Source organism: Glycine max, chromosome 13 (assembly GCF_000004515.6).
Source record: "Glycine max cultivar Williams 82 chromosome 13, Glycine_max_v4.0, whole genome shotgun sequence".
Classification (NCBI taxonomy): domain Eukaryota; kingdom Viridiplantae; phylum Streptophyta; class Magnoliopsida; order Fabales; family Fabaceae; genus Glycine; species Glycine max.
Genome location: NC_038249.2, coordinates 11,381,870 through 11,389,904, shown reverse-complemented (window position 1 = coordinate 11,389,904; position 8,035 = coordinate 11,381,870). Strand labels below are relative to the sequence as shown.

The window sequence follows — 8,035 nt, the reverse complement described above, 5'->3', positions numbered from 1 at the left end:
ACCGCAGGTCGCTTAGGGACTGGAGGTAGGCACGGGTTGTTGTCGAACCAGTATAAAAACTCTTGTGTGTTTGTTTCCTTCTTCCCTACTTTTTTACTTTCCGCTGTGCATTTAATTTTCGCTTTTACTTTCTGTTAAGTTTCTCTTCTACTCCATATTCTCTTAACAACAAAAGTAAAAGCCTTAAAAGAGTAATTTTTAATTAGTAAAGTTTTAGGAATAATTAATTCAACCCCCCCTTCTTAATTATTCTGAGGTCACTCGATCCAACAGAGCGATTTCCGAATCTAAAGCATGATTCGAATGACCCTACAACAAAAGTTGATGAGAAGATGGACCTCTTTGTTCACAACAAACTTGAAGAGAAGAAGAAAACCAAGCTTTTGAAGTCAAATTTCATAGAAGAATATAATGATGCTGCAAACAAAAAATGGACTAAGAAGGCTGTACGCATTGTTGTTTCAAATGATATAATTTCTGTTAAGCAAGGAGATGCAAATGCTTGTCTACTTGACGGTGATGCTCCATACATGGGAGACCAAGACCGAAGTTTGAAAGAAAAATCTGAAGGAGGGGTGTTGATAGTTGACATTTTTCTAACATAATTAAAATTAAATTATCTCTACAAATTATATGGTTGCTTGTAAAGTTTCTTAAAGGTTACTTGGTTCAGAACAAGCAAATTGTAGCTGTTAACTAATGATGACTAGTATTAGATAATCATAATTTGCTGTTTATATCGCCCAATCAAAGGCTTGTTAGATTTTCTATTTAAAGTCTTGCTGTAACAAGTTCATAGTGTGCAAAATTCAAATATAAACAAGAAATATATCATATCAGTTTTGCTCCCCTCCTCTTTCTTATTCTCTGTACATTTATATTTTGCTGTCCATATTTGCCGCTTATGTTTTTCTACGAGAAATGAATCCGTTCTTGGCTTCTTGCTGCCGTTTTATTAATGTCTGTCAACTCCTTCACACCTAAAAAACTAATAAATCTCGATAATAATAAAACCAGAAGCCTGTGAATTATGAATATAAGATTAGATGACAACTTTGGCGGTGAATGCGCCAATGAAAATGGAATAAATGGGAACAACTTTACATTCTTTATCCTCCTTTCTATTCCGTGAATAAAATATTTAATTTTTTGATCAAATTTCATGCACCTTTCAATTTACGCGAAGGAGAGGACAATTATGGAGCCCAACCCCAAAATCATGGCAAAACAACAAGAGATTCCCTGACTAAATAATTAGGCACAATACAACACCAAATCGAGGGACCCAAGCCAACTTGAAACTTTGACATGTAGTTTAACTACTTAGCACCAATTTTTCTGTTACCAACTTCACCGCTCCGTGTTATGGTCAAAATTGAAATTGAGACAATGACTAAGTTAAATTAAATTAAATATGGGCTTAATTATTGTTCTAATTCTTGAATTTGGGGCATGTATTTTTTTTAGTTTCTAAAATTTAAAACTATTTTTTATAGTTATTAAAATTTTGATAAATTATTTTTTTTGTCTCTCACATAATAAATTGGCACATTGTGATAATTTTTATTTATTATAAATTAATTTTTATTGTTTAGCTGCTTGAATTTACATTTTAAAATTATCATAAAATACCAAAAAAATCCAAACAAAGTGCTAAAAATTATGATAAAATATTAATTTAATATGTTGGACTAAAAAAATAAATTGTCAAAATTCATAGACAAAAAAAGTATTTTTAAATTTCAGGACAAAATACCCCCAAATTCAGAGCTAAAGCAATAATTAACGCTTAAATCTTTTACAACATTTTGAGTCAGCCAAAAAAGAATCTCAATGTGCAAAAGAGCTAGAAGGTGTCTCAATTGCATGAGGGGTTGGAGTGGAACCTTCTGATCTCGACTCAGTGGGTGATCTATTTTCAGTGTTTATTACTCTACCAATTTCTTCAACCATTCTCACCACCTCACCAATTTGTGGCCTCTGATCTGGTACTCTCACAACACATGCCATCCCAATTTGTAGCATCTCAACCATTTCCTCTTCTATATTTGGATACCTTAGTAAATCCACATCAAACACCTCTGCAGTCCACTCCTCTCTGACCACAGAATTCACCCACCTAACCAAGTGGACAACTTCATCTCCTCCCTTGGCATGTAAGGGAGACCTCCCTGTTAGAAGCTCGAGCAGCAGCACCCCGAAGCTGTAGACATCGGACGCCGGAATGGCTTTTCGAGTGTCGGTTGCTTCCGGTGCACGGTATCCTGTTGCCCTCAATGCTGGATTCATCAATGCCGCAAGACCGATGTCGGATAGACAACCGTACCCTTTGGAGTTGAGGAAGATGTTTGAGGCCTTTATGTTTCCATGGACTAGTTTCCCACCATGTTGAGTATGGATGTGAGCAATGCCTCTTGCTACACCAATTGCTATTTTCAATCGGCTGTCCCAGTCTAATGAAATTCTTCCTCCCCGTCTTTTGCCTGCATTGTGGATAAAGTTGCCAAAGAATAAATAGTTAACATTAGCAATGCCCTTAGAAAATAATGTGTACGAAGATTGAAGTCACGTAATTTAATTAACTTAACTTTGTTACACATTTTAAGTCTTATGACTTGCTAAAACAAATTAATATTTCAGACAAAATCCTGCTCTTGCTTTTAGTGTTTAATGAAGATCGCAAATTAAGAAGGGAAAGAAATTGCATTTGCATGATTTTAGGGGAGACTTAAGATGGGTTGAATGGTTAAGGGAGAAGAGAAGAGGGGAAAGGTCAGGGTTCAATCCCCTCAGCTAACAAAACTAACATCTTCACTCATCTTTTCACCTAACCAATATCTGTATGGAATCACTTCCAAGACTTAGGTAGTTACGAGTTTGGTGTAACTACAATCAGTAACAAATTTTAACTTATAATATTCCGGATGACATATTACTAGGCATACAAAGAGGATCAAAAACAAATGAGAGTAGCACTACTTTGCCTGAATGCTTAAAAGACTATTTGTACTAATTAGACCATTACAGAAAACCAATTTTAATTCGACCATTACAGAAAACCAATTTTAATTGTATAGGTCTGTGATGATGAATTAGATTATCTGAAAATAATTTGAAGGGTTGTCACATGCATAGGAGAAAATATTAACAAGATAACGTACCATGCAACATTGAAGAGACACTGCCCTGTTCGTAGTAATCATATACCATAAGTTTCTCCTCCTTTGAATAGTAATATGCCCTTAGTGCAGCCACATTGTCGTGCCTAATCCACCCTACCATCTCCATCTGCTGTTCAAACTCATGTTTTCCGACCGTGACATCCTTCAGCCTCTTCACCACCACCGTTGTTGCATCTTCTAGAGCAGCCTTATACACTGTCCCAAACGTGCCCTTTCCAAGAACCTCAGCAGATGCTCTCAACAAGTCCTCCAAGTCAAATGCAAGATTGCAACCCTCAAAGAATACAATTTTGTTCTTGTCTCGGCTTTCAGAACCTTCTTTTTTCCTAGATACTTGTCTTTTCTGAGACTTCACTTGTTGTTCATCTGCGCCACCTTTCTCATAGCAGCACACAATCACAAAAGCTGCCATCACTGCAATTCCCAGCACACAACCACCAATGATGATTCCCAACAAGGCTTGTTCCCTAAGTCCTTTTGATTTTTTCCTTGTTGGATGAAGATTTGGGGTTTGAACAGCATAAGAAGGAGGAAGAGATGGATGTGAAGAAACAAGATTGTTACCAGAAAATGCCCCACTTGGAAATCTCTCAAGGAATTTAGGCACAACTCCACTAAGGTTATTGTTGGCAAGATTCAGATCTTGCAGGGAAGGGATATAAAGATCGGGAATTTCACCTGAAAGAGAGTTGTTGGCTAGGACTAAAGAAGTGAGATGAGTCAAATTTGAAAGTGAAAATGGTATGCTCCCATTGAAAGAATTATTGGACAAATTGACAATCCTAAGATTCTTCCAAACTGAAAATTCTGATGGCAATGAACCAGAAAAATTATTGGATTGGAGATAGAGATATGTCAAATTCTTTAGCTGTGATAAGCCAGAAGGGAAAGAACCAGATATGCTATTTGATGCAAGACTCACAGTTTCGAGTTTTGAGAGACGGCTAAGAGTGTTGGAAGGAATTGGACCACTCAATCCTGTTCTTGTCAATGAAGAGCTATAACTTGTGATTGATCAGTGTTGCAGGTCACTCCTATCCACCTTTTGCACACAGAAGTGTTCTTGTTCCAGTTGAGATAATGAGAGTGGTTAATGTTGTGAAGGAAATCAAGCAATGCTTGTTTATCTTCCACTGGCTCAGCTACAACACCAAAAAACATTGCTCCAATCATGAACAAGAGGCCAAGCATCTTGGCCATTTTCTGGCTCCAAACAAGGACTCCCTCAAGACACCACCAAACTGGAGAACAAGCAAATGATTAGATGATTGAACACTAGTAGTGTATGATGTCTTTGCAAAGCTAAAACAACAAAGACAATTTTGGGGTTTATTTTCTAGACATGTTAAGTGTTAGAGTGTACGGTTTGTATTCTATTATTAGACAAATTGGAGTTATTTTGTTTAAATTGGAGTTATTTTGTTTGATTCTGATCTAAAAGACTAAACGACACCTTATTTAAAGTGTCTTTTTGTGTCAAAATAAGCAGCTCCTGTTTGACATGAGAAATCACCTTAATAGCTTTTTTCTGTTCACCTACTTTGTTTGGTTCCCTACCAAAGTGCAACAAATAAAGATGTGTAAACCAAAACTTTGAAACTAACAGTGAATGAATGAACTAGATTTTTAGTAGTCAGTAATCTGGAGACCAAGACCGAGTCATCAGAAAAAAAGAAAGGAAAATACCATTTTGTGGATTTTGGAAGCAGGGCTGGCCGAATAACAGGTGAGACTTAAAAAGTAAATTTTAAGAGAATTACATTAAATGAGAAAATTATATATTAGACATTTTTGTTACCATATGTGATATTTTTTCTAATAAATGTGACCTTTTTTCTGTATAAAAAACTAAAAGAAAATATATTTTTATTGGTGGATGTAAGGCTTATGCTTTAGTTGCGTTATCCTTGGGCCAACCCTGTTTAGAAATAGAAAGGCCAGAAGCGTTTTCCTTATGTATATACACAAGAAAGCATGAACATAGAGAATAATTAGGTCTATTCTTTCCATGGTTTTAGAAATAATGCAATTAGATTTTGTAAGTTATAAAGCTAAAAGTCAGCACTTAGCACATTCATTGGGAGAAAAGAGACTTACACCACTCTCCTGGATTCCAAAATTCACCAAACTAGTTTGAAAGTGCAGAGAGAGCCCACAATGTCCCACACAAACATATCATGAGCACACAAGAGCCAGAAAAGTGGTGAATTTGGGGGTGAGAAGGTAGTAAGAAAACCGGTAGGTCCAAAAGACCAGTAACATTTTCACATATATGTTCATCTGGTTTCGGAATAAGATGAAAATCCAAATTGGGATCATTGCAATGGTGGTGCTATTAACAGTGATGGAAGATTATGTTGTAGTATATGTACATGCTTGCTTGGGAGAACAACAACACATCATTGAGGAACCAAATGCTAAGGATTTTTATGCCACAAGAAAAGGAAGAGACCATCATGTGGAGGAACCCATTGGAGTAATTAGACAAATATGGAAACTTATGTATGTCTATTTTTCTTTTATCCATAAAAATCAAAGACAGATAATCGCGAAGTTTGCAATAATTCATGCATTTTATCCAACCAACTCAACTGAACTCCTTGGCTAAACTTATGTATGTCTATGAATAAGACATTAACTACACCGAAAAGCATCAAAACATTAAACATAAGACATACCTGTTGATTGTAACTGATCCTAAGCTGAGCTTCTTCTTCTTCTGCTTCCCCTTGGTTTATATTTTCTAATCAATGGTCTTTTAAGAACACTTAATTTCTATGGCTTTGCTTGTGGAGATGTGAATGCGGAAAGAGTGGAGATACAATAATTAAGAAAAGTGTAGGTTGAGAGATAGGACGAGGGGTTGTGACCTCGTGAACTTTGTCTTGAACTTCATTTAGACATGCGTAGGTGACCCCTACATTGCATAGCATATAGCGTATTTCGTTAAATTCTATCATAGAAAACAGGTTCAGTCTATAAAACTATTATTCACCTTTGAATATAGTATATGTTTGACATTAATGATATGGATGCTTATGATTTATTTCATTTGTGCTAATCTAAATCTAAATAGTAAATAGTTCATCGAAAGTGATATGGATAGATTAGGTAACATAGCAATTATTTTGATTATATTTGACAAAATTAGTTAAAAGTTTGTTAGAAGTTAAAAAATTAACTGGAAGGTGAAAGTTGGTAGCTAAAAGTTTTTAAACTAATTTATTAAATTATAAGTGTTCAATAAAATTAGTTGAATAATATAAAATAACATATTTAAAAATATAATAAAAAAATTGAATAAATATATTAAGATAAAAATGGAATAAAATATAAAAAAGTAAAAAATAATATTTTAAAAAATATTAAAAACTCTTAAAAAAGAATACTATAAATTATTTAAAAACTTATTTATTGAATAATTAAACAAGTTTTTTAACTAATAAAAAAATTAAAAATTAACTGAAAAATAACTTGGCGAAAATAAATTTATCTTTGTTTACATGCGTTAAGCAAAAATTTAAAAAATAAAAAGGTTGAATACGTTGACTAATTTGGGGGCGGATTAGGACAGCATCAACATCATAAAATGATGATGTTGCTCCACCGAAAGAAGGGGGTTCAACATTGTTGTTGTTAGTAGCACCCTCCCACAAGGGACCAATCATTGGTCAGTATTTCAGGACTTCACATTTTGACTTATTTGATTGCATTTATATAATTTTTTCTTGCCAGCAAAATGTAGAGAAATAAATAGACAGTAATGTCAGTTTATTTTGTGCCCCTTCTCTGTAAATTCACAGTTTCCAAAAGTGACTCAAATCAGAAAGCCACATTATTGCACCATCCTCTTTAGGATACCCTCCTCTTAAAAGCAGTTGTGTCAACAGAATCTGAATGGTGAAGAGAAAAGTAATCTAGGGTCTATGGAAAGTGAAAATTAAGATTACTATTAATATTGTGATCAAATATTTTAAAGGACTAATGTGATAAGCGTATGTGACATGGTTCTTTTTTTCCCTTAAATTTTTAAGTCCAAATCAGCCTATTTGTAAGGTTAGTCGTCATTTGCCAAGTGACTTGTGATCTGCGAGTGGTTGAATAAAAGCTTATTTGCTTACATAACTAACTGATTCTGAAAAGATCAAAGGTTAGCCAGAACAATTTTTTAATGGTGATAATGTCATAAACTGGCCACCTGCTTTTCCCACCAAAACTCTTGAGGCGCCAGAATAAATAAAAATAAAATAAAATATATTAAGCATCAGTAGAAAAAACTACACATGTTGGCATGGAATTAAGAGAATATAACTTAGTCTAATAATAAGATAGGTGAATATTATAAATTTTTTTTATCGTGTTCAGTTTATACAAATAAAAAAAAAAACTCTAACAGGATATGTTTGCTAATTTTAGCATGGCTTCCTTTTCCTCTAAAGTCAAATTAACTTGCCGGAATTGAGCATGAAACTATTATAAGAATAGTACTTTGCTACACAAGTAGCCCTCAAGCCCTCACAGGGATTTATTTGCTGATTGGCCGTGGCTTTCTCTAAAGTAAAATAATTGTGATTAGGTCTTGAATTTAGCAAAACAACTTAAAATTATTTTTATTATTATTTTAAAATATCTATTAATTTTGTTGATAATTAATCCCTATAAAAAAATTTAATTGATCATCTTTAATAAATCTTTCTTGTATAACTGTGTACACTACAAGGCCTATATTAGGTACTTGCCTTAAGCCCCTTGATTCTAAAACGATTATTATATGTGAAATATTTGTTCAAATTCCGAAATGCCAATGAAATTTGAAGCTACTAATTTTCTAATTTGCATAACACCCGCATTAC

At 34.1% G+C, this 8,035-nt stretch overlaps 1 pseudogene across 1 annotated transcript; it reads right to left on the bottom strand.

The window, feature by feature from the left end:
• Positions 1-1,673: 1,673 nt before the first annotated feature.
• LOC100808649 (probable inactive receptor kinase At4g23740) lies at positions 1,674-6,123 on the bottom strand (annotated as a pseudogene). The gene is made up of 3 exons (XR_137189.5): positions 5,861-6,123; positions 3,162-4,423; positions 1,674-2,483 (listed from the first exon to the last, which is right to left on the bottom strand). The product of XR_137189.5 is annotated as a probable inactive receptor kinase At4g23740 (transcript).
• Between the last annotated feature and the right edge of the window lie 1,912 nt (positions 6,124-8,035).